Raw genomic sequence first — 27,724 nt, 5'->3', positions numbered from 1 at the left:
GATTTCCAAGTTATTCACATAATGAAAACCTATACTTTGTTTCGGTCGAGTTCCCCATTCAAAATGCATGTAACAGTGAGAAACGCACTGTCTTGGCGAAAGAAAGCGTTTTTGTACAACTTCATATAAATAGCTGTAACTTTTGATAGAAGACTCGGATACACATGTTTATGGCTTTATCTTATAGAACTCAAGGTCTCCGTGCTGGGCAAACAGGTTTTGCAGCTGTTTGAGCTAAGATTTCCAAGTTATTCACATAATGAAAACTTATACTTTGTTTCGGTCGAGTTCCCCATTCAAATGCATGTAACAGTGAGAAACGCACTGTCTTGGCGAAAGAAAGCGTTTTTGTACAACTTCATATAAATAGCTGTAACTTTTGATAGAAGACTCGGATACACATGTTTATGGCTTTATCTTATAGAACTCAAGGTCTCCGTGCTGGGCAAACAGGTTGTGCAGCTGTTTGAGCTAAGATTTCCAAGTTATTCACATAATGAAAACCTATACTTTGTTTCGGTCGAGTTCCCCATTCAAATGCATGTAACAGTGAGAAACGCACTGTCTTGGCGAAAGAAAGCTATTTTGTACAACTTCATAGAAATAGCTGTAACTGTTGATAAAGGACTCAAACAAACATGTTTATGGCTTTATCTTATAGAACTCAAGGTCTCCGTGCTGGGAAAACAGGTTTTGCAGCTGTTTGAGCTAAGATTTCCAAGTTATTCACATAATGAAAACCTATACTTTGTTTCGGTCGAGTTCCCCATTCAAAATGCATGTAACAGTGAGAAACGCACTGTCTTGGCGAAAGAAAGCATTTTTGTACAACTTCATATAAATAGCTGTAACTTTTGATAGAAGACTCGGATACACATGTTTATGGCTTTATCTTATAGAACTCAAGGTCTCCGTGCTGGGCAAACAGGTTTTGCAGCTGTTTGAGCTAAGATTTCCAAGTTATTCACATAATGAAAACCTATACTTTGTTTCGGTCGAGTTCCCCATTCAAATGCATGTAACAGTGAGAAACGCACTGTCTTGGCGAAAGAAAGCGTTTTTGTACAACTTCATATAAATAGCTGTAACTTTTGATAGAAGACTCGGATACACATGTTTATGGCTTTATCTTATAGAACTCAAGGTCTCCGTGCTGGGCAAACAGGTTTTGCAGCTGTTTGAGCTAAGATTTCCAAGTTATTCACATAATGAAAACCTATACTTTGTTTCGGTCGAGTTCCCCATTCAAATGCATGTAACAGTGAGAAACGCACTGTCTTGGCGAAAGAAAGCGTTTTTGTACAACTTCATATAAATAGCTGTAACTTTTGATAGAAGACTCGGATACACATGTTTATGGCTTTATCTTATAGAACTCAAGGTCTCCGTGCTGGGCAAACAGGTTGTGCAGCTGTTTGAGCTAAGATTTCCAAGTTATTCACATAATGAAAACCTATACTTTGTTTCGGTCGAGTTCCCCATTCAAAATGCATGTAACAGTGAGAAACGCACTGTCTTGGCGAAAGAAAGCGTTTTTGTACAACTTCATATAAATAGCTGTAACTTTTGATAGAAGACTCGGATACACATGTTTATGGCTTTATCTTATAGAACTCAAGGTCTCCGTGCTGGGCAAACAGGTTTTGCAGCTGTTTGAGCTAAGATTTCCAAGTTATTCACATAATGAAAACTTATACTTTGTTTCGGTCGAGTTCCCCATTCAAATGCATGTAACAGTGAGAAACGCACTGTCTTGGCGAAAGAAAGCGTTTTTGTACAACTTCATATAAATAGCTGTAACTTTTGATAGAAGACTCGGATACACATGTTTATGGCTTTATCTTATAGAACTCAAGGTCTCCGTGCTGGGCAAACAGGTTGTGCAGCTGTTTGAGCTAAGATTTCCAAGTTATTCACATAATGAAAACCTATACTTTGTTTCGGTCGAGTTCCCCATTCAAATGCATGTAACAGTGAGAAACGCACTGTCTTGGCGAAAGAAAGCGTTTTTGTACAACTTCATATAAATAGCTGTAACTTTTGATAGAAGACTCGGATACACATGTTTATGGCTTTATCTTATAGAACTCAAGGTCTCCGTGCTGGGCAAACAGGTTGTGCAGCTGTTTGAGCTAAGATTTCCAAGTTATTCACATAATGAAAACCTATACTTTGTTTCGGTCGAGTTCCCCATTCAAATGCATGTAACAGTGAGAAACGCACTGTCTTGGCGAAAGAAAGCTATTTTGTACAACTTCATAGAAATAGCTGTAACTGTTGATAAAGGACTCAAACAAACATGTTTATGGCTTTATCTTATAGAACTCAAGGTCTCCGTGCTGGGAAAACAGGTTTTGCAGCTGTTTGAGCTAAGATTTCCAAGTTATTCACATAATGAAAACCTATACTTTGTTTCGGTCGAGTTCCCCATTCAAAATGCATGTAACAGTGAGAAACGCACTGTCTTGGCGAAAGAAAGCATTTTTGTACAACTTCATATAAATAGCTGTAACTTTTGATAGAAGACTCGGATACACATGTTTATGGCTTTATCTTATAGAACTCAAGGTCTCCGTGCTGGGCAAACAGGTTTTGCAGCTGTTTGAGCTAAGATTTCCAAGTTATTCACATAATGAAAACCTATACTTTGTTTCGGTCGAGTTCCCCATTCAAAATGCATGTAACAGTGAGAAACGCACTGTCTTGGCGAAAGAAAGCGTTTTTGTACAACTTCATAGAAATAGCTGTAACTTTTGATAGAAGACTCGGATACACATGTTTATGGCTTTATCTTATAGAACTCAAGGTCTCCGTGCTGGGCAAACAGGTTTTGCAGCTGTTTGAGCTAAGATTTCCAAGTTATTCACATAATGAAAACTTATACTTTGTTTCGGTCGAGTTCCCCATTCAAATGCATGTAACAGTGAGAAACGCACTGTCTTGGCGAAAGAAAGCGTTTTTGTACAACTTCATATAAATAGCTGTAACTTTTGATAGAAGACTCGGATACACATGTTTATGGCTTTATCTTATAGAACTCAAGGTCTCCGTGCTGGGCAAACAGGTTTTGCAGCTGTTTGAGCTAAGATTTCCAAGTTATTCACATAATGAAAACCTATACTTTGTTTCGGTCGAGTTCCCCATTCAAATGCATGTAACAGTGAGAAACGCACTGTCTTGGCGAAAGAAAGCGTTTTTGTACAACTTCATATAAATAGCTGTAACTTTTGATAGAAGACTCGGATACACATGTTTATGGCTTTATCTTATAGAACTCAAGGTCTCCGTGCTGGGCAAACAGGTTGTGCAGCTGTTTGAGCTAAGATTTCCAAGTTATTCACATAATGAAAACCTATACTTTGTTTCGGTCGAGTTCCCCATTCAAAATGCATGTAACAGTGAGAAACGCACTGTCTTGGCGAAAGAAAGCGTTTTTGTACAACTTCATATAAATAGCTGTAACTTTTGATAGAAGACTCGGATACACATGTTTATGGCTTTATCTTATAGAACTCAAGGTCTCCGTGCTGGGCAAACAGGTTTTGCAGCTGTTTGAGCTAAGATTTCCAAGTTATTCACATAATGAAAACTTATACTTTGTTTCGGTCGAGTTCCCCATTCAAATGCATGTAACAGTGAGAAACGCACTGTCTTGGCGAAAGAAAGCGTTTTTGTACAACTTCATATAAATAGCTGTAACTTTTGATAGAAGACTCGGATACACATGTTTATGGCTTTATCTTATAGAACTCAAGGTCTCCGTGCTGGGCAAACAGGTTGTGCAGCTGTTTGAGCTAAGATTTCCAAGTTATTCACATAATGAAAACCTATACTTTGTTTCGGTCGAGTTCCCCATTCAAATGCATGTAACAGTGAGAAACGCACTGTCTTGGCGAAAGAAAGCTATTTTGTACAACTTCATAGAAATAGCTGTAACTGTTGATAAAGGACTCAAACAAACATGTTTATGGCTTTATCTTATAGAACTCAAGGTCTCCGTGCTGGGCAAACAGGTTTTGCAGCTGTTTGAGCTAAGATTTCCAAGTTATTCACATAATGAAAACCTATACTTTGTTTCGGTCGAGTTCCCCATTCAAAATGCATGTAACAGTGAGAAACGCACTGTCTTGGCGAAAGAAAGCGTTTTTGTACAACTTCATAGAAATAGCTGTAACTTTTGATAGAAGACTCGGATACACATGTTTATGGCTTTATCTTATAGAACTCAAGGTCTCCGTGCTGGGCAAACAGGTTTTGCAGCTGTTTGAGCTAAGATTTCCAAGTTATTCACATAATGAAAACTTATACTTTGTTTCGGTCGAGTTCCCCATTCAAATGCATGTAACAGTGAGAAACGCACTGTCTTGGCGAAAGAAAGCGTTTTTGTACAACTTCATATAAATAGCTGTAACTTTTGATAGAAGACTCGGATACACATGTTTATGGCTTTATCTTATAGAACTCAAGGTCTCCGTGCTGGGCAAACAGGTTTTGCAGCTGTTTGAGCTAAGATTTCCAAGTTATTCACATAATGAAAACCTATACTTTGTTTCGGTCGAGTTCCCCATTCAAATGCATGTAACAGTGAGAAACGCACTGTCTTGGCGAAAGAAAGCTATTTTGTACAACTTCATAGAAATAGCTGTATCTTTTGATAGAAGACTCAGACAAACATGTTTATGGCCCTATCTTATAGAACTCAAGGTCTCCGTGCAGGAAAAACAGGTTTTGCAGCTGTTTGAGCTAAGATTTCCAAGTTATTCACATAATGAAAACCTATACTTTGTTTCGGTCGAGTTCCCCATTCAAAATGCATGTAACAGTGAGAAACGCACTGTCTTGGCGAAAGAAAGCGTTTTTGTACAACTTCATATAAATAGCTGTAACTTTTGATAGAAGACTCGGATACACATGTTTATGGCTTTATCTTATAGAACTCAAGGTCTCCGTGCTGGGCAAACAGGTTTTGCAGCTGTTTGAGCTAAGATTTCCAAGTTATTCACATAATGAAAACCTATACTTTGTTTCGGTCGAGTTCCCCATTCAAATGCATGTAACAGTGAGAAACGCACTGTCTTGGCGAAAGATTACGTTTTTGTACAACTTCATAGAAATAGCTGTAACTTTTGATAGAAGACTCAGACAAACATGTTTATGGCCTTATATTATAGAACTCAAGGTCTCCGTGCTGGGAAAACAGGTTTTGCAGCTGTTTGAGCTAAGATTTCCAAGTTATTCACATAATGAAAACCTATACTTTGTTTCGGTCGAGTTCCCCATTCAAATGCATGTAACAGTGAGAAACGCACTGTCTTGGCGAAAGAAAGCGTTTTTGTACAACTTCATATAAATAGCTGTAACTTTTGATAGAAGACTCGGATACACATGTTTATGGCTTTATCTTATAGAACTCAAGGTCTCCGTGCTGGGAAAACAGGTTTTGCAGCTGTTTGAGCTAAGATTTCCAAGTTATTCACATAATGAAAACCTATACTTTGTTTCGGTCGAGTTCCCCATTCAAAATGCATGTAACAGTGAGAAACGCACTGTCTTGGCGAAAGAAAACGTTTTTGTACAACTTCATAGAAATAGCTGTAACTTTTGATAGAAGACTCAGACAAACATGTTTATGGCCTTATATTATAGAACTCAAGGTCTCCGTGCTGGGAAAACAGGTTTTGCAGCTGTTTGAGCTAAGATTTCCAAGTTATTCACATAATGAAAACTTATACTTTGTTTCGGTCGAGTTCCCCATTCAAATGCATGTAACAGTGAGAAACGCACTGTCTTGGCGAAAGAAAGCGTTTTTGTACAACTTCATAGAAATAGCTGTAACTTTTGATAGAAGACTCGGATATACATGTTTATGGCCTTATATTATAGAACTCAAGGTTCCCGTGCTGGGCAAACAGGTTTTGCAGCTGTTTGAGCTAAGATTTCCAAGTTATTCACATAATGAAAACCTATACTTTGTTTCGGTCGAGTTCCCCATTCAAATGCATGTAACAGTGAGAAACGCACTGTCTTGGCGAAAGAAAGCTATTTTGTACAACTTCATATAAATAGCTGTAACTTTTGATAGAAGACTCAGACAAACATGTTTATGGCTTTATCTTATAGAACTCAAGGTCTCCGTGCAGGGCAAACAGGTTTTGCAGCTGTTTGAGCTAAGATTTCCAAGTTATTCACATAATGAAAACCTATACTTTGTTTCGGTCGAGTTCCCCATTCAAATGCATGTAACAGTGAGAAACGCACTGTCTTGGCGAAAGAAAGCGTTTTTGTACAACTTCATATAAATAGCTGTAACTTTTGATAGAAGACTCGGATATACATGTTTATGGCCTTATATTATAGAACTCAAGGTTCCCGTGCTGGGCAAACAGGTTTTGCAGCTGTTTGAGCTAAGATTTCCAAGTTATTCACATAATGAAAACCTATACTTTGTTTCGGTCGAGTTCCCCATTCAAATGCATGTAACAGTGAGAAACGCACTGTCTTGGCGAAAGAAAGCTATTTTGTACAACTTCATATAAATAGCTGTAACTTTTGATAGAAGACTCAGACAAACATGTTTATGGCTTTATCTTATAGAACTCAAGGTCTCCGTGCTGGGAAAACAGGTTTTGCAGCTGTTTGAGCTAAGATTTCCAAGTTATTCACATAATGAAAACCTATACTTTGTTTCGGGCGAGTTCCCCATTCAAATGCATGTAACAGTGAGAAACGCACTGTCTTGGCGAAAGAAAGCGTTTTTGTACAACTTCATATAAATAGCTGTAACTGTTGATAGAAGACTCAAACAAACATGTTTATGGCTTTGTCTTATAGAAGTCAAGGTCTCTGTGCTGGGAAAACAGGTTTTGCAGCTGTTTGAGCTAAGATTTCCAAGTTATTCACATAATGAAAACTTATACTTTGTTTCGGTGGAGTTCCCCATTCAAATGCATGTAACAGTGAGAAATGCACTGTCTTGGCGAAAGAAAGCGTTTTTGTACAACTTCATATAAATAGCTGTAACTTTTGATAGAAGACTCGGATACACATGTTTATGGCTTTATCTTATAGAACTCAAGGTCTCCGTGCTGGGCAAACAGGTTTTGCAGCTGTTTGAGCTAAGATTTCCAAGTTATTCACATAATGAAAACTTATACTTTGTTTCGGTCGAGTTCCCCATTCAAATGCATGTAACAGTGAGAAACGCACTGTCTTGGCGAAAGAAAGCGTTTTTGTACAACTTCATATAAATAGCTGTAACTGTTGATAGAAGACTCAAACAAACATGTTTATGGCTTTATCTTATAGAACTCAAGGTCTCCGTGCTGGGAAAACAGGTTTTGCAGCTGTTTGAGCTAAGATTTCCAAGTTATTCACATAATGAAAACTTATACTTTGTTTCGGTCGAGTTCCCCATTCAAATGCATGTAACAGTGAGAAACGCACTGTCTTGGCGAAAGAAAGCGTTTTTGTACAACTTCATATAAATAGCTGTAAGTTTTGATAGAAGACTCGGATACACATGTTTATGGCTTTATCTTATAGAACTCAAGGTCTCCGTGCAGGGAAAACAGGTTTTGCAGCTGTTTGAGCTAAGATTTCCAAGTTATTCACATAATGAAAACCTATACTTTGTTTCGGTCGAGTTCCCCATTCAAAATGCATGTAACAGTGAGAAACGCACTGTCTTTGCGAAAGAAAACGTTTTTGTACAACTTCATAGAAATAGCTGTAACTTTTGATAGAAGACTCAGACAAACATGTTTATGGCCTTATATTATAGAACTCAAGGTCTCCGTGCTGGGAAAACAGGTTTTGCAGCTGTTTGAGCTAAGATTTCCAAGTTATTCACATAATGAAAACTTATACTTTGTTTCGGTCGAGTTCCCCATTCAAATGCATGTAACAGTGAGAAACGCACTGTCTTGGCGAAAGAAAGCGTTTTTGTACAACTTCATAGAAATAGCTGTAACTTTTGATAGAAGACTCGGATACACATGTTTATGGCTTTATCTTATAGAACTCAAGGTCTCCGTGCTGGGCAAACAGGTTTTGCAGCTGTTTGAGCTAAGATTTCCAAGTTATTCACATAATGAAAACTTATACTTTGTTTCGGTCGAGTTCCCCATTCAAATGCATGTAACAGTGAGAAACGCACTGTCTTGGCGAAAGAAAGCGTTTTTGTACAACTTCATAGAAATAGCTGTAACTTTTGATAGAAGACTCGGATACACATGTTTATGGCTTTATCTTATAGAACTCAAGGTCTCCGTGCTGGGCAAACAGGTTTTGCAGCTGTTTGAGCTAAGATTTCCAAGTTATTCACATAATGAAAACCTATACTTTGTTTCGGTCGAGTTCCCCATTCAAATGCATGTAACAGTGAGAAACGCACTGTCTTGGCGAAAGAAAGCTATTTTGTACAACTTCATATAAATAGCTGTAACTTTTGATAGAAGACTCAGACAAACATGTTTATGGCTTTATCTTATAGAACTCAAGGTCTCCGTGCAGGGCAAACAGGTTTTGCAGCTGTTTGAGCTAAGATTTCCAAGTTATTCACATAATGAAAACCTATACTTTGTTTCGGTCGAGTTCCCCATTCAAATGCATGTAACAGTGAGAAACGCACTGTCTTGGCGAAAGAAAGCTATTTTGTAACAACTTCATATAAATAGCTGTAACTTTTAATAGAAGACTCAGACAAACATGTTTATGGCCTTATCTTATAGAACTCAAGGTCTCCGTGCTGGGAAAACAGGTTTTGCAGCTGTTTGAGCTAAGATTTCCAAGTTATTCACATAATGAAAACTTATACTTTGTTTCGGTCGAGTTCCCCATTCAAATGCATGTAACAGTGAGAAACGCACTGTCTTGGCGAAAGAAAGCGTTTTTGTACAACTTCATATGAATAGCTGTAACTTTTGATAGAAGACTCGGATACACATGTTTATGGCTTTATCTTATAGAACTCAAGGTCTCCGTGCAGGGCAAACAGGTTTTGCAGCTGTTTGAGCTAAGATTTCCAAGTTATTCACATAATGAAAACCTATACTTTGTTTCGGTCGAGTTCCCCATTCAAATGCATGTAACAGTGAGAAACGCACTGTCTTGGCGAAAGAAAGCTATTTTGTACAACTTCATAGAAATAGCTGTAACTTTTGATAGAAGACTCAGACAAACATGTTTATGGCCCTATATTATAGAACTCAAGGTCTCCGTGCAGGGCAAACAGGTTTTGCAGCTGTTTGAGCTAAGATTTCCAAGTTATTCACATAATGAAAACCTATACTTTGTTTCGGTCGAGTTCCCCATTCAAATGCATGTAACAGTGAGAAACGCACTGTCTTGGTGAAAGAAAGCGTTTTTGTACAACTTCATATAAATAGCTGTAACTGTTGATAAAAGACTCAAACAAACATGTTTATGGCTTTATCTTATAGAACTCAAGGTCTCCGTGCTGGGAAAACAGGTTTTGCAGCTGTTTGAGCTAAGATTTCCAAGTTATTCACATAATGAAAACCTATACTTTGTTTCGGTCGAGTTCCCCATTCAAATGCATGTAACAGTGAGAAACGCACTGTCTTGGCGAAAGAAAGCGTTTTTGTACAACTTCATATAAATAGCTGTAACTTTTGATAGAAGACTCGGATACACATGTTTATGGCTTTATCTTATAGAACTCAAGGTCTCCATGCTGGGCAAACAGGTTTTGCAGCTGTTTGAGCTAAGATTTCCAAGTTATTCACATAATGAAAACCTATACTTTGTTTCGGTCGAGTTCCCCATTCAAATGCATGTAACAGTGAGAAACGCACTGTCTTGGCGAAAGAAAGCGTTTTTGTACAACTTCATATAAAAAGCTGTAACTGTTGATAGAAGACTCAAACAAACATGTTTATGGCTTTATCTTATAGAACTCAAGGTCTCCGTGCTGGGAAAACAGGTTTTGCAGCTGTTTGAGCTAAGATTTCCAAGTTATTCACATAATGAAAACTTATACTTTGTTTCGGTGGAGTTCCCCATTCAAATGCATGTAACAGTGAGAAACGCACTGTCTTGGCGAAAGAAAGCGTTTTTGTACAACTTCATATAAATAGCTGTAACTTTTGATAGAAGACTCAGACAAACATGTTTATGGCTTTATCTTATAGAACTCAAGGTCTACGTGCTGGGAAAACAGGTTTTGCAGCTGTTTGAGCTAAGATTTCCAAGTTATTCACATAATGAAAACCTATACTTTGTTTCGGTCGAGTTCCCCATTCAAATGCATGTAACAGTGAGAAACGCACTGTCTTGGCGAAAGAAAGCGTTTTTGTACAACTTCATATAAATAGCTGTAACTTTTGATAGAAGACTCGGATACACATGTTTATGGCTTTATCTTATAGAAGTCAAGGTCTCCGTGCTGGGCAAACAGGTTTTGCAGCTGTTTGAGCTAAGATTTCCAAGTTATTCACATAATGAAAACCTATACTTTGTTTCGGTCGAGTTCCCCATTCAAAATGCATGTAACAGTGAGAAACGCACTGTCTTGGCGAAAGAAAACGTTTTTGTACAACTTCATAGAAATAGCTGTAACTTTTGATAGAAGACTCAGACAAACATGTTTATGGCCTTATCTTATAGAACTCAAGGTCTCCGTGCTGGGAAAACAGGTTTTGCAGCTGTTTGAGCTAAGATTTCCAAGTTATTCACATAATGAAAACCTATACTTTGTTTCGGTCGAGTTCCCCATTCAAATGCATGTAACAGTGAGAAACGCACTGTCTTGGCGAAAGAAAGCTATTTTGTAACAACTTCATATAAATAGCTGTAACTTTTAATAGAAGACTCAGACAAACATGTTTATGGCCTTATCTTATAGAACTCAAGGTCTCCGTGCTGGGAAAACAGGTTTTGCAGCTGTTTGAGCTAAGATTTCCAAGTTATTCACATAATGAAAACTTATACTTTGTTTCGGTCGAGTTCCCCATTCAAATGCATGTAACAGTGAGAAACGCACTGTCTTGGCGAAAGAAAGCGTTTTTGTACAACTTCATATGAATAGCTGTAACTTTTGATAGAAGACTCGGATACACATGTTTATGGCTTTATCTTATAGAACTCAAGGTCTCCGTGCAGGGCAAACAGGTTTTGCAGCTGTTTGAGCTAAGATTTCCAAGTTATTCACATAATGAAAACCTATACTTTGTTTCGGTCGAGTTCCCCATTCAAATGCATGTAACAGTGAGAAACGCACTGTCTTGGCGAAAGAAAGCTATTTTGTACAACTTCATAGAAATAGCTGTAACTTTTGATAGAAGACTCAGACAAACATGTTTATGGCCCTATATTATAGAACTCAAGGTCTCCGTGCAGGGCAAACAGGTTTTGCAGCTGTTTGAGCTAAGATTTCCAAGTTATTCACATAATGAAAACCTATACTTTGTTTCGGTCGAGTTCCCCATTCAAATGCATGTAACAGTGAGAAACGCACTGTCTTGGTGAAAGAAAGCGTTTTTGTACAACTTCATATAAATAGCTGTAACTGTTGATAAAAGACTCAAACAAACATGTTTATGGCTTTATCTTATAGAACTCAAGGTCTCCGTGCTGGGAAAACAGGTTTTGCAGCTGTTTGAGCTAAGATTTCCAAGTTATTCACATAATGAAAACCTATACTTTGTTTCGGTCGAGTTCCCCATTCAAATGCATGTAACAGTGAGAAACGCACTGTCTTGGCGAAAGAAAGCGTTTTTGTACAACTTCATATAAATAGCTGTAACTTTTGATAGAAGACTCGGATACACATGTTTATGGCTTTATCTTATAGAACTCAAGGTCTCCATGCTGGGCAAACAGGTTTTGCAGCTGTTTGAGCTAAGATTTCCAAGTTATTCACATAATGAAAACCTATACTTTGTTTCGGTCGAGTTCCCCATTCAAATGCATGTAACAGTGAGAAACGCACTGTCTTGGCGAAAGAAAGCGTTTTTGTACAACTTCATATAAAAAGCTGTAACTGTTGATAGAAGACTCAAACAAACATGTTTATGGCTTTATCTTATAGAACTCAAGGTCTCCGTGCTGGGAAAACAGGTTTTGCAGCTGTTTGAGCTAAGATTTCCAAGTTATTCACATAATGAAAACTTATACTTTGTTTCGGTGGAGTTCCCCATTCAAATGCATGTAACAGTGAGAAACGCACTGTCTTGGCGAAAGAAAGCGTTTTTGTACAACTTCATATAAATAGCTGTAACTTTTGATAGAAGACTCAGACAAACATGTTTATGGCTTTATCTTATAGAACTCAAGGTCTACGTGCTGGGAAAACAGGTTTTGCAGCTGTTTGAGCTAAGATTTCCAAGTTATTCACATAATGAAAACCTATACTTTGTTTCGGTCGAGTTCCCCATTCAAATGCATGTAACAGTGAGAAACGCACTGTCTTGGCGAAAGAAAGCGTTTTTGTACAACTTCATATAAATAGCTGTAACTTTTGATAGAAGACTCGGATACACATGTTTATGGCTTTATCTTATAGAACTCAAGGTCTCCGTGCTGGGCAAACAGGTTTTGCAGCTGTTTGAGCTAAGATTTCCAAGTTATTCACATAATGAAAACCTATACTTTGTTTCGGTCGAGTTCCCCATTCAAAATGCATGTAACAGTGAGAAACGCACTGTCTTGGCGAAAGAAAACGTTTTTGTACAACTTCATAGAAATAGCTGTAACTTTTGATAGAAGACTCAGACAAACATGTTTATGGCCTTATATTATAGAACTCAAGGTCTCCGTGCTGGGAAAACAGGTTTTGCAGCTGTTTGAGCTAAGATTTCCAAGTTATTCACATAATGAAAACTTATACTTTGTTTCGGTCGAGTTCCCCATTCAAATGCATGTAACAGTGAGAAACGCACTGTCTTGGCGAAAGAAAGCGTTTTTGTACAACTTCATATAAATAGCTGTAACTGTTGATAAAAGACTCAAACAAACATGTTTATGGCTTTATCTTATAGAACTCAAGGTCTCCGTGCTGGGAAAACAGGTTTTGCAGCTGTTTGAGCTAAGATTTCCAAGTTATTCACATAATGAAAACTTATACTTTGTTTCGGTCGAGTTCCCCATTCAAATGCATGTAACAGTGAGAAACGCACTGTCTTGGCGAAAGAAAGCGTTTTTGTACAACTTCATATGAATAGCTGTAACTTTTGATAGAAGATTCGGATACACATGTTTATGGCTTTATCTTATAGAACTCAAGGTCTCCGTGCAGGGCAAACAGGTTTTGCAGCTGTTTGAGCTAAGATTTCCAAGTTATTCACATAATGAAAACCTATACTTTGTTTCGGTCGAGTTCCCCATTCAAATGCATGTAACAGTGAGAAACGCACTGTCTTGGCGAAAGAAAGCTATTTTGTACAACTTCATAGAAATAGCTGTAACTTTTGATAGAAGACTCAGACAAACATGTTTATGGCTTTATCTTATAGAACTCAAGGTCTCCGTGCTGGGAAAACAGGTTTTGCAGCTGTTTGAGCTAAGATTTCCAAGTTATTCACATAATGAAAACCTATACTTTGTTTCGGTCGAGTTCCCCATTCAAATGCATGTAACAGTGAGAAACGCACTGTCTTGGCGAAAGATTACGTTTTTGTACAACTTCATAGAAATAGCTGTAACTTTTGATAGAAGACTCAGACAAACATGTTTATGGCCTTATATTATAGAACTCAAGGTCTCCGTGCTGGGAAAACAGGTTTTGCAGCTGTTTGAGCTAAGATTTCCAAGTTATTCACATAATGAAAACCTATACTTTGTTTCGGTCGAGTTCCCCATTCAAATGCATGTAACAGTGAGAAACGCACTGTCTTGGCGAAAGAAAGCTATTTTGTACAACTTCATAGAAATAGCTGTAACTTTTGATAGAAGACTCAGACAAACATGTTTATGGCCTTATATTATAGAACTCAAGGTCTCCGTGCTGGGAAAACAGGTTTTGCAGCTGTTTGAGCTAAGATTTCCAAGTTATTCACATAATGAAAACTTATACTTTGTTTCGGTCGAGTTCCCCATTCAAATGCATGTAACAGTGAGAAACGCACTGTCTTGGCGAAAGAAAGCGTTTTTGTACAACTTCATATAAATAGCTGTAACTGTTGATAAAAGACTCAAACAAACATGTTTATGGCTTTATCTTATAGAACTCAAGGTCTCCGTGCTGGGAAAACAGGTTTTGCAGCTGTTTGAGCTAAGATTTCCAAGTTATTCACATAATGAAAACCTATACTTTGTTTCGGTCGAGTTCCCCATTCAAATGCATGTAACAGTGAGAAACGCACTGTCTTGGCGAAAGAAAGCGTTTTTGTACAACTTCATATAAATAGGTGTAACTTTTGATAGAAGACTCGGATACACATGTTTATGGCCTTATATTATAGAACTCAAGGTTCCCGTGCTGGGCAAACAGGTTTTGCAGCTGTTTGAGCTAAGATTTCCAAGTTATTCACATAATGAAAACCTATACTTTGTTTCGGTCGAGTTCCCCATTCAAATGCATGTAACAGTGAGAAACGCACTGTCTTGGCGAAAGAAAGCGTTTTTGTACAACTTCATATGAATAGCTGTAACTTTTGATAGAAGACTCGGATACACATGTTTATGGCTTTATCTTATAGAACTCAAGGTCTCCGTGCAGGGCAAACAGGTTTTGCAGCTGTTTGAGCTAAGATTTCCAAGTTATTCACATAATGAAAACCTATACTTTGTTTCGGTCGAGTTCCCCATTCAAATGCATGTAACAGTGAGAAACGCACTGTCTTGGCGAAAGAAAGCTATTTTGTACAACTTCATAGAAATAGCTGTAACTTTTGATAGAAGACTCAGACAAACATGTTTATGGCCCTATATTATAGAACTCAAGGTCTCCGTGCAGGGCAAACAGGTTTTGCAGCTGTTTGAGCTAAGATTTCCAAGTTATTCACATAATGAAAACCTATACTTTGTTTCGGTCGAGTTCCCCATTCAAATGCATGTAACAGTGAGAAACGCACTGTCTTGGTGAAAGAAAGCGTTTTTGTACAACTTCATATAAATAGCTGTAACTGTTGATAAAAGACTCAAACAAACATGTTTATGGCTTTATCTTATAGAACTCAAGGTCTCCGTGCTGGGAAAACAGGTTTTGCAGCTGTTTGAGCTAAGATTTCCAAGTTATTCACATAATGAAAACCTATACTTTGTTTCGGTCGAGTTCCCCATTCAAATGCATGTAACAGTGAGAAACGCACTGTCTTGGCGAAAGAAAGCGTTTTTGTACAACTTCATATAAATAGCTGTAACTTTTGATAGAAGACTCGGATACACATGTTTATGGCTTTATCTTATAGAACTCAAGGTCTCCGTGCTGGGCAAACAGGTTTTGCAGCTGTTTGAGCTAAGATTTCCAAGTTATTCACATAATGAAAACCTATACTTTGTTTCGGTCGAGTTCCCCATTCAAATGCATGTAACAGTGAGAAACGCACTGTCTTGGCGAAAGAAAGCGTTTTTGTACAACTTCATATAAATAGCTGTAACTTTTGATAGAAGACTCAGACAAACATGTTTATGGCTTTATCTTATAGAACTCAAGGTCTCCATGCTGGGCAAACAGGTTTTGCAGCTGTTTGAGCTAAGATTTCCAAGTTATTCACATAATGAAAACCTATACTTTGTTTCGGTCGAGTTCCCCATTCAAATGCATGTAACAGTGAGAAACGCACTGTCTTGGCGAAAGAAAGCGTTTTTGTACAACTTCATATAAAAAGCTGTAACTGTTGATAGAAGACTCAAACAAACATGTTTATGGCTTTATCTTATAGAACTCAAGGTCTCCGTGCTGGGAAAACAGGTTTTGCAGCTGTTTGAGCTAAGATTTCCAAGTTATTCACATAATGAAAACTTATACTTTGTTTCGGTGGAGTTCCCCATTCAAATGCATGTAACAGTGAGAAACGCACTGTCTTGGCGAAAGAAAGCGTTTTTGTACAACTTCATATAAATAGCTGTAACTTTTGATAGAAGACTCAGACAAACATGTTTATGGCTTTATCTTATAGAACTCAAGGTCTACGTGCTGGGAAAACAGGTTTTGCAGCTGTTTGAGCTAAGATTTCCAAGTTATTCACATAATGAAAACCTATACTTTGTTTCGGTCGAGTTCCCCATTCAAATGCATGTAACAGTGAGAAACGCACTGTCTTGGCGAAAGAAAGCGTTTTTGTACAACTTCATATAAATAGCTGTAACTTTTGATAGAAGACTCGGATACACATGTTTATGGCTTTATCTTATAGAACTCAAGGTCTCCGTGCTGGGAAAACAGGTTTTGCAGCTGTTTGAGCTAAGATTTCCAAGTTATTCACATAATGAAAACCTATACTTTGTTTCGGTCGAGTTCCCCATTCAAAATGCATGTAACAGTGAGAAACGCACTGTCTTGGCGAAAGAAAACGTTTTTGTACAACTTCATAGAAATAGCTGTAACTTTTGATAGAAGACTCAGACAAACATGTTTATGGCCTTATATTATAGAACTCAAGGTCTCCGTGCTGGGCAAACAGGTTTTGCAGCTGTTTGAGCTAAGATTTCCAAGTTATTCACATAATGAAAACTTATACTTTGTTTCGGTCGAGTTCCCCATTCAAATGCATGTAACAGTGAGAAACGCACTGTCTTGGCGAAAGAAAGCGTTTTTGTACAACTTCATATAAATAGCTGTAACTGTTGATAAAAGACTCAAACAAACATGTTTATGGCTTTATCTTATAGAACTCAAGGTCTCCGTGCTGGGAAAACAGGTTTTGCAGCTGTTTGAGCTAAGATTTCCAAGTTATTCACATAATGAAAACTTATACTTTGTTTCGGTGGAGTTCCCCATTCAAATGCATGTAACAGTGAGAAACGCACTGTCTTGGCGAAAGAAAGCGTTTTTGTACAACTTCATATGAATAGCTGTAACTTTTGATAGAAGATTCGGATACACATGTTTATGGCTTTATCTTATAGAACTCAAGGTCTCCGTGCAGGGCAAACAGGTTTTGCAGCTGTTTGAGCTAAGATTTCCAAGTTATTCACATAATGAAAACCTATACTTTGTTTCGGTCGAGTTCCCCATTCAAATGCATGTAACAGTGAGAAACGCACTGTCTTGGCGAAAGAAAGCTATTTTGTACAACTTCATAGAAATAGCTGTAACTTTTGATAGAAGACTCAGACAAACATGTTTATGGCTTTATCTTATAGAACTCAAGGTCTCCGTGCTGGGAAAACAGGTTTTGCAGCTGTTTGAGCTAAGATTTCCAAGTTATTCACATAATGAAAACCTATACTTTGTTTCGGTCGAGTTCCCCATTCAAATGCATGTAACAGTGAGAAACGCACTGTCTTGGCGAAAGATTACGTTTTTGTACAACTTCATAGAAATAGCTGTAACTTTTGATAGAAGACTCAGACAAACATGTTTATGGCCTTATATTATAGAACTCAAGGTCTCCGTGCTGGGAAAACAGGTTTTGCAGCTGTTTGAGCTAAGATTTCCAAGTTATTCACATAATGAAAACCTATACTTTGTTTCGGTCGAGTTCCCCATTCAAATGCATGTAACAGTGAGAAACGCACTGTCTTGGCGAAAGAAAGCGTTTTTGTACAACTTCATATAAATAGCTGTAACTTTTGATAGAAGACTCGGATACACATGTTTATGGCTTTATCTTATAGAACTCAAGGTCTCCGTGCTGGGAAAACAGGTTTTGCAGCTGTTTGAGCTAAGATTTCCAAGTTATTCACATAATGAAAACCTATACTTTGTTTCGGTCGAGTTCCCCATTCAAAATGCATGTAACAGTGAGAAACGCACTGTCTTGGCGAAAGAAAACGTTTTTGTACAACTTCATAGAAATAGCTGTAACTTTTGATAGAAGACTCAGACAAACATGTTTATGGCCTTATATTATAGAACTCAAGGTCTCCGTGCTGGGAAAACAGGTTTTGCAGCTGTTTGAGCTAAGATTTCCAAGTTATTCACATAATGAAAACTTATACTTTGTTTCGGTCGAGTTCCCCATTCAAATGCATGTAACAGTGAGAAACGCACTGTCTTGGCGAAAGAAAGCGTTTTTGTACAACTTCATAGAAATAGCTGTAACTTTTGATAGAAGACTCGGATACACATGTTTATGGCTTTATCTTATAGAACTCAAGGTCTCCGTGCTGGGCAAACAGGTTTTGCAGCTGTTTGAGCTAAGATTTCCAAGTTATTCACATAATGAAAACCTATACTTTGTTTCGGTCGAGTTCCCCATTCAAATGCATGTAACAGTGAGAAACGCACTGTCTTGGCGAAAGAAAGCGTTTTTGTACAACTTCATATAAATAGCTGTAACTTTTGATAGAAGACTCGGATATACATGTTTATGGCCTTATATTATAGAACTCAAGGTTCCCGTGCTGGGCAAACAGGTTTTGCAGCTGTTTGAGCTAAGATTTCCAAGTTATTCACATAATGAAAACCTATACTTTGTTTCGGTCGAGTTCCCCATTCAAATGCATGTAACAGTGAGAAACGCACTGTCTTGGCGAAAGAAAGCTATTTTGTACAACTTCATATAAATAGCTGTAACTTTTGATAGAAGACTCAGACAAACATGTTTATGGCTTTATCTTATAGAACTCAAGGTCTCCGTGCTGGGAAAACAGGTTTTGCAGCTGTTTGAGCTAAGATTTCCAAGTTATTCACATAATGAAAACTTATACTTTGTTTCGGTCGAGTTCCCCATTCAAATGCATGTAACAGTGAGAAACGCACTGTCTTGGCGAAAGAAAGCGTTTTTGTACAACTTCATATGAATAGCTGTAACTTTTGATAGAAGATTCGGATACACATGTTTATGGCTTTATCTTATAGAACTCAAGGTCTCCGTGCAGGGCAAACAGGTTTTGCAGCTGTTTGAGCTAAGATTTCCAAGTTATTCACATAATGAAAACCTATACTTTGTTTCGGTCGAGTTCCCCATTCAAATGCATGTAACAGTGAGAAACGCACTGTCTTGGCGAAAGAAAGCTATTTTGTACAACTTCATAGAAATAGCTGTAACTTTTGATAGAAGACTCAGACAAACATGTTTATGGCTTTATCTTATAGAACTCAAGGTCTCCGTGCTGGGAAAACAGGTTTTGCAGCTGTTTGAGCTAAGATTTCCAAGTTATTCACATAATGAAAACCTATACTTTGTTTCGGTCGAGTTCCCCATTCAAATGCATGTAACAGTGAGAAACGCACTGTCTTGGCGAAAGATTACGTTTTTGTACAACTTCATAGAAATAGCTGTAACTTTTGATAGAAGACTCAGACAAACATGTTTATGGCCTTATATTATAGAACTCAAGGTCTCCGTGCTGGGAAAACAGGTTTTGCAGCTGTTTGAGCTAAGATTTCCAAGTTATTCACATAATGAAAACCTATACTTTGTTTCGGTCGAGTTCCCCATTCAAATGCATGTAACAGTGAGAAACGCACTGTCTTGGCGAAAGAAAGCGTTTTTGTACAACTTCATATAAATAGCTGTAACTTTTGATAGAAGACTCGGATATACATGTTTATGGCCTTATATTATAGAACTCAAGGTTCCCGTGCTGGGCAAACAGGTTTTGCAGCTGTTTGAGCTAAGATTTCCAAGTTATTCACATAATGAAAACCTATACTTTGTTTCGGTCGAGTTCCCCATTCAAATGCATGTAACAGTGAGAAACGCACTGTCTTGGCGAAAGAAAGCGTTTTTGTACAACTTCATAGAAATAGCTGTAACTTTTGATAGAAGACTCAGACAAACATGTTTATGGCCTTATATTATAGAACTCAAGGTCTCCGTGCTGGGAAAACAGGTTTTGCAGCTGTTTGAGCTAAGATTTCCAAGTTATTCACATAATGAAAACCTATACTTTGTTTCGGTCGAGTTCCCCATTCAAATGCATGTAACAGTGAGAAACGCACTGTCTTGGCGAAAGAAAGCTATTTTGTACAACTTCATAGAAATAGCTGTAACTTTTGATAGAAGACTCAGACAAACATGTTTATGGCTTTATCTTATAGAACTCAAGGTCTCCGTGCTGGGAAAACAGGTTTTGCAGCTGTTTGAGCTAAGATTTCCAAGTTATTCACATAATGAAAACCTATACTTTGTTTCGGTCGAGTTCCCCATTCAAATGCATGTAACAGTGAGAAACGCACTGTCTTGGCGAAAGAAAGCTATTTTGTACAACTTCATATAAATAGCTGTAACTTTTGATAGAAGACTCAGACAAACATGTTTATGGCTTTATCTTATAGAACTCAAGGTCTCCGTGCTGGGAAAACAGGTTTTGCAGCTGTTTGAGCTAAGATTTCCAAGTTATTCACATAATGAAAACCTATACTTTGTTTCGGTCGAGTTCCCCATTCAAAATGCATGTAACAGTGAGAAACGCACTGTCTTGGCGAAAGAAAACGTTTTTGTACAACTTCATAGAAATAGCTGTAACTTTTGATAGAAGACTCAGACAAACATGTTTATGGCCTTATCTTATAGAACTCAAGGTCTCCGTGCTGGGCAAACAGGTTTTGCAGCTGTTTGAGCTAAGATTTCCAAGTTATTCACATAATGAAAACCTATACTTTGTTTCGGTCGAGTTCCCCATTCAAATGCATGTAACAGTGAGAAACGCACTGTCTTGGCGAAAGAAAGCGTTTTTGTACAACTTCATATAAATAGCTGTAACTTTTGATAGAAGACTCGGATATACATGTTTATGGCCTTATATTATAGAACTCAAGGTTCCCGTGCTGGGCAAACAGGTTTTGCAGCTGTTTGAGCTAAGATTTCCAAGTTATTCACATAATGAAAACCTATACTTTGTTTCGGTCGAGTTCCCCATTCAAATGCATGTAACAGTGAGAAACGCACTGTCTTGGCGAAAGAAAGCTATTTTGTACAACTTCATATAAATAGCTGTAACTTTTGATAGAAGACTCAGACAAACATGTTTATGGCTTTATCTTATAGAACTCAAGGTCTCCGTGCTGGGAAAACAGGTTTTGCAGCTGTTTGAGCTAAGATTTCCAAGTTATTCACATAATGAAAACCTATACTTTGTTTCGGGCGAGTTCCCCATTCAAATGCATGTAACAGTGAGAAACGCACTGTCTTGGCGAAAGAAAGCGTTTTTGTACAACTTCATATAAATAGCTGTAACTGTTGATAGAAGACTCAAACAAACATGTTTATGGCTTTGTCTTATAGAAGTCAAGGTCTCTGTGCTGGGAAAACAGGTTTTGCAGCTGTTTGAGCTAAGATTTCCAAGTTATTCACATAATGAAAACTTATACTTTGTTTCGGTGGAGTTCCCCATTCAAATGCATGTAACAGTGAGAAATGCACTGTCTTGGCGAAAGAAAGCGTTTTTGTACAACTTCATATAAATAGCTGTAACTTTTGATAGAAGACTCGGATACACATGTTTATGGCTTTATCTTATAGAACTCAAGGTCTCCGTGCTGGGCAAACAGGTTTTGCAGCTGTTTGAGCTAAGATTTCCAAGTTATTCACATAATGAAAACTTATACTTTGTTTCGGTCGAGTTCCCCATTCAAATGCATGTAACAGTGAGAAACGCACTGTCTTGGCGAAAGAAAGCGTTTTTGTACAACTTCATATAAATAGCTGTAACTGTTGATAGAAGACTCAAACAAACATGTTTATGGCTTTATCTTATAGAACTCAAGGTCTCCGTGCTGGGAAAACAGGTTTTGCAGCTGTTTGAGCTAAGATTTCCAAGTTATTCACATAATGAAAACTTATACTTTGTTTCGGTGGAGTTCCCCATTCAAATGCATGTAACAGTGAGAAACGCACTGTCTTGGCGAAAGAAAGCGTTTTTGTACAACTTCATATAAATAGCTGTAACTTTTGATAGAAGACTCGGATACACATGTTTATGGCTTTATCTTATAGAACTCAAGGTCTCCGTGCAGGGAAAACAGGTTTTGCAGCTGTTTGAGCTAAGATTTCCAAGTTATTCACATAATGAAAACCTATACTTTGTTTCGGTCGAGTTCCCCATTCAAAATGCATGTAACAGTGAGAAACGCACTGTCTTTGCGAAAGAAAACGTTTTTGTACAACTTCATAGAAATAGCTGTAACTTTTGATAGAAGACTCAGACAAACATGTTTATGGCCTTATATTATAGAACTCAAGGTCTCCGTGCTGGGAAAACAGGTTTTGCAGCTGTTTGAGCTAAGATTTCCAAGTTATTCACATAATGAAAACTTATACTTTGTTTCGGTCGAGTTCCCCATTCAAATGCATGTAACAGTGAGAAACGCACTGTCTTGGCGAAAGAAAGCGTTTTTGTACAACTTCATAGAAATAGCTGTAACTTTTGATAGAAGACTCGGATACACATGTTTATGGCTTTATCTTATAGAACTCAAGGTCTCCGTGCTGGGCAAACAGGTTTTGCAGCTGTTTGAGCTAAGATTTCCAAGTTATTCACATAATGAAAACTTATACTTTGTTTCGGTCGAGTTCCCCATTCAAATGCATGTAACAGTGAGAAACGCACTGTCTTGGCGAAAGAAAGCGTTTTTGTACAACTTCATAGAAATAGCTGTAACTTTTGATAGAAGACTCGGATACACATGTTTATGGCTTTATCTTATAGAACTCAAGGTCTCCGTGCTGGGCAAACAGGTTTTGCAGCTGTTTGAGCTAAGATTTCCAAGTTATTCACATAATGAAAACCTATACTTTGTTTCGGTCGAGTTCCCCATTCAAATGCATGTAACAGTGAGAAACGCACTGTCTTGGCGAAAGAAAGCGTTTTTGTACAACTTCATATAAATAGCTGTAACTTTTGATAGAAGACTCGGATATACATGTTTATGGCCTTATATTATAGAACTCAAGGTTCCCGTGCTGGGCAAACAGGTTTTGCAGCTGTTTGAGCTAAGATTTCCAAGTTATTCACATAATGAAAACCTATACTTTGTTTCGGTCGAGTTCCCCATTCAAATGCATGTAACAGTGAGAAACGCACTGTCTTGGCGAAAGAAAGCTATTTTGTACAACTTCATATAAATAGCTGTAACTTTTGATAGAAGACTCAGACAAACATGTTTATGGCTTTATCTTATAGAACTCAAGGTCTCCGTGCAGGGCAAACAGGTTTTGCAGCTGTTTGAGCTAAGATTTCCAAGTTATTCACATAATGAAAACCTATACTTTGTTTCGGTCGAGTTCCCCATTCAAATGCATGTAACAGTGAGAAACGCACTGTCTTGGCGAAAGAAAGCTATTTTGTAACAACTTCATATAAATAGCTGTAACTTTTAATAGAAGACTCAGACAAACATGTTTATGGCCTTATCTTATAGAACTCAAGGTCTCCGTGCTGGGAAAACAGGTTTTGCAGCTGTTTGAGCTAAGATTTCCAAGTTATTCACATAATGAAAACTTATACTTTGTTTCGGTCGAGTTCCCCATTCAAATGCATGTAACAGTGAGAAACGCACTGTCTTGGCGAAAGAAAGCGTTTTTGTACAACTTCATATGAATAGCTGTAACTTTTGATAGAAGACTCGGATACACATGTTTATGGCTTTATCTTATAGAACTCAAGGTCTCCGTGCAGGGCAAACAGGTTTTGCAGCTGTTTGAGCTAAGATTTCCAAGTTATTCACATAATGAAAACCTATACTTTGTTTCGGTCGAGTTCCCCATTCAAATGCATGTAACAGTGAGAAACGCACTGTCTTGGCGAAAGAAAGCTATTTTGTACAACTTCATAGAAATAGCTGTAACTTTTGATAGAAGACTCAGACAAACATGTTTATGGCCCTATATTATAGAACTCAAGGTCTCCGTGCAGGGCAAACAGGTTTTGCAGCTGTTTGAGCTAAGATTTCCAAGTTATTCACATAATGAAAACCTATACTTTGTTTCGGTCGAGTTCCCCATTCAAATGCATGTAACAGTGAGAAACGCACTGTCTTGGTGAAAGAAAGCGTTTTTGTACAACTTCATATAAATAGCTGTAACTGTTGATAAAAGACTCAAACAAACATGTTTATGGCTTTATCTTATAGAACTCAAGGTCTCCGTGCTGGGAAAACAGGTTTTGCAGCTGTTTGAGCTAAGATTTCCAAGTTATTCACATAATGAAAACCTATACTTTGTTTCGGTCGAGTTCCCCATTCAAATGCATGTAACAGTGAGAAACGCACTGTCTTGGCGAAAGAAAGCGTTTTTGTACAACTTCATATAAATAGCTGTAACTTTTGATAGAAGACTCGGATACACATGTTTATGGCTTTATCTTATAGAACTCAAGGTCTCCATGCTGGGCAAACAGGTTTTGCAGCTGTTTGAGCTAAGATTTCCAAGTTATTCACATAATGAAAACCTATACTTTGTTTCGGTCGAGTTCCCCATTCAAATGCATGTAACAGTGAGAAACGCACTGTCTTGGCGAAAGAAAGCGTTTTTGTACAACTTCATATAAAAAGCTGTAACTGTTGATAGAAGACTCAAACAAACATGTTTATGGCTTTATCTTATAGAACTCAAGGTCTCCGTGCTGGGAAAACAGGTTTTGCAGCTGTTTGAGCTAAGATTTCCAAGTTATTCACATAATGAAAACTTATACTTTGTTTCGGTGGAGTTCCCCATTCAAATGCATGTAACAGTGAGAAACGCACTGTCTTGGCGAAAGAAAGCGTTTTTGTACAACTTCATATAAATAGCTGTAACTTTTGATAGAAGACTCGGATACACATGTTTATGGCTTTATCTTATAGAACTCAAGGTCTCCGTGCTGGGCAAACAGGTTTTGCAGCTGTTTGAGCTAAGATTTCCAAGTTATTCACATAATGAAAACCTATACTTTGTTTCGGTCGAGTTCCCCATTCAAAATGCATGTAACAGTGAGAAACGCACTGTCTTGGCGAAAGAAAACGTTTTTGTACAACTTCATAGAAATAGCTGTAACTTTTGATAGAAGACTCAGACAAACATGTTTATGGCCTTATATTATAGAACTCAAGGTCTCCGTGCTGGGAAAACAGGTTTTGCAGCTGTTTGAGCTAAGATTTCCAAGTTATTCACATAATGAAAACTTATACTTTGTTTCGGTCGAGTTCCCCATTCAAATGCATGTAACAGTGAGAAACGCACTGTCTTGGCGAAAGATTACGTTTTTGTACAACTTCATAGAAATAGCTGTAACTTTTGATAGAAGACTCAGACAAACATGTTTATGGCCTTATATTATAGAACTCAAGGTCTCCGTGCTGGGAAAACAGGTTTTGCAGCTGTTTGAGCTAAGATTTCCAAGTTATTCACATAATGAAAACCTATACTTTGTTTCGGTCGAGTTCCCCATTCAAATGCATGTAACAGTGAGAAACGCACTGTCTTGGCGAAAGAAAGCGTTTTTGTACAACTTCATATAAATAGCTGTAACTTTTGATAGAAGACTCGGATATACATGTTTATGGCCTTATATTATAGAACTCAAGGTTCCCGTGCTGGGCAAACAGGTTTTGCAGCTGTTTGAGCTAAGATTTCCAAGTTATTCACATAATGAAAACCTATACTTTGTTTCGGTCGAGTTCCCCATTCAAATGCATGTAACAGTGAGAAACGCACTGTCTTGGCGAAAGAAAGCGTTTTTGTACAACTTCATAGAAATAGCTGTAACTTTTGATAGAAGACTCAGACAAACATGTTTATGGCCTTATATTATAGAACTCAAGGTCTCCGTGCTGGGAAAACAGGTTTTGCAGCTGTTTGAGCTAAGATTTCCAAGTTATTCACATAATGAAAACCTATACTTTGTTTCGGTCGAGTTCCCCATTCAAATGCATGTAACAGTGAGAAACGCACTGTCTTGGCGAAAGAAAGCTATTTTGTACAACTTCATAGAAATAGCTGTAACTTTTGATAGAAGACTCAGACAAACATGTTTATGGCTTTATCTTATAGAACTCAAGGTCTCCGTGCTGGGAAAACAGGTTTTGCAGCTGTTTGAGCTAAGATTTCCAAGTTATTCACATAATGAAAACCTATACTTTGTTTCGGTCGAGTTCCCCATTCAAATGCATGTAACAGTGAGAAACGCACTGTCTTGGCGAAAGAAAGCTATTTTGTACAACTTCATATAAATAGCTGTAACTTTTGATAGAAGACTCAGACAAACATGTTTATGGCTTTATCTTATAGAACTCAAGGTCTCCGTGCTGGGAAAACAGGTTTTGCAGCTGTTTGAGCTAAGATTTCCAAGTTATTCACATAATGAAAACCTATACTTTGTTTCGGTCGAGTTCCCCATTCAAAATGCATGTAACAGTGAGAAACGCACTGTCTTGGCGAAAGAAAACGTTTTTGTACAACTTCATAGAAATAGCTGTAACTTTTGATAGAAGACTCAGACAAACATGTTTATGGCCTTATCTTATAGAACTCAAGGTCTCCGTGCTGGGCAAACAGGTTTTGCAGCTGTTTGAGCTAAGATTTCCAAGTTATTCACATAATGAAAACCTATACTTTGTTTCGGTCGAGTTCCCCATTCAAATGCATGTAACAGTGAGAAACGCACTGTCTTGGCGAAAGAAAGCGTTTTTGTACAACTTCATATAAATAGCTGTAACTTTTGATAGAAGACTCGGATATACATGTTTATGGCCTTATATTATAGAACTCAAGGTTCCCGTGCTGGGCAAACAGGTTTTGCAGCTGTTTGAGCTAAGATTTCCAAGTTATTCACATAATGAAAACCTATACTTTGTTTCGGTCGAGTTCCCCATTCAAATGCATGTAACAGTGAGAAACGCACTGTCTTGGCGAAAGAAAGCTATTTTGTACAACTTCATATAAATAGCTGTAACTTTTGATAGAAGACTCAGACAAACATGTTTATGGCTTTATCTTATAGAACTCAAGGTCTCCGTGCTGGGAAAACAGGTTTTGCAGCTGTTTGAGCTAAGATTTCCAAGTTATTCACATAATGAAAACCTATACTTTGTTTCGGGCGAGTTCCCCATTCAAATGCATGTAACAGTGAGAAACGCACTGTCTTGGCGAAAGAAAGCGTTTTTGTACAACTTCATATAAATAGCTGTAACTGTTGATAGAAGACTCAAACAAACATGTTTATGGCTTTGTCTTATAGAAGTCAAGGTCTCTGTGCTGGGAAAACAGGTTTTGCAGCTGTTTGAGCTAAGATTTCCAAGTTATTCACATAATGAAAACTTATACTTTGTTTCGGTGGAGTTCCCCATTCAAATGCATGTAACAGTGAGAAACGCACTGTCTTGGCGAAAGAAAGCGTTTTTGTACAACTTCATATAAATAGCTGTAACTTTTGATAGAAGACTCGGATACACATGTTTATGGCTTTATCTTATAGAACTCAAGGTCTCCGTGCAGGGAAAACAGGTTTTGCAGCTGTTTGAGCTAAGATTTCCAAGTTATTCACATAATGAAAACCTATACTTTGTTTCGGTCGAGTTCCCCATTCAAAATGCATGTAACAGTGAGAAACGCACTGTCTTTGCGAAAGAAAACGTTTTTGTACAACTTCATAGAAATAGCTGTAACTTTTGATAGAAGACTCAGACAAACATGTTTATGGCCTTATATTATAGAACTCAAGGTCTCCGTGCTGGGAA

Source organism: Aulonocara sp. 'chitande type north' Nkhata Bay, linkage group LG13 (genome assembly GCF_057382095.1).
Source record: "Aulonocara sp. 'chitande type north' Nkhata Bay isolate Kocher_YH1m ecotype deep benthic linkage group LG13, A_spYH_male_GT1.1, whole genome shotgun sequence".
NCBI classification, from domain to species: Eukaryota; Metazoa; Chordata; class Actinopteri; order Cichliformes; family Cichlidae; genus Aulonocara; species Aulonocara sp. 'chitande type north' Nkhata Bay.
Note: the sequence above shows the minus strand (reverse complement) of the source record.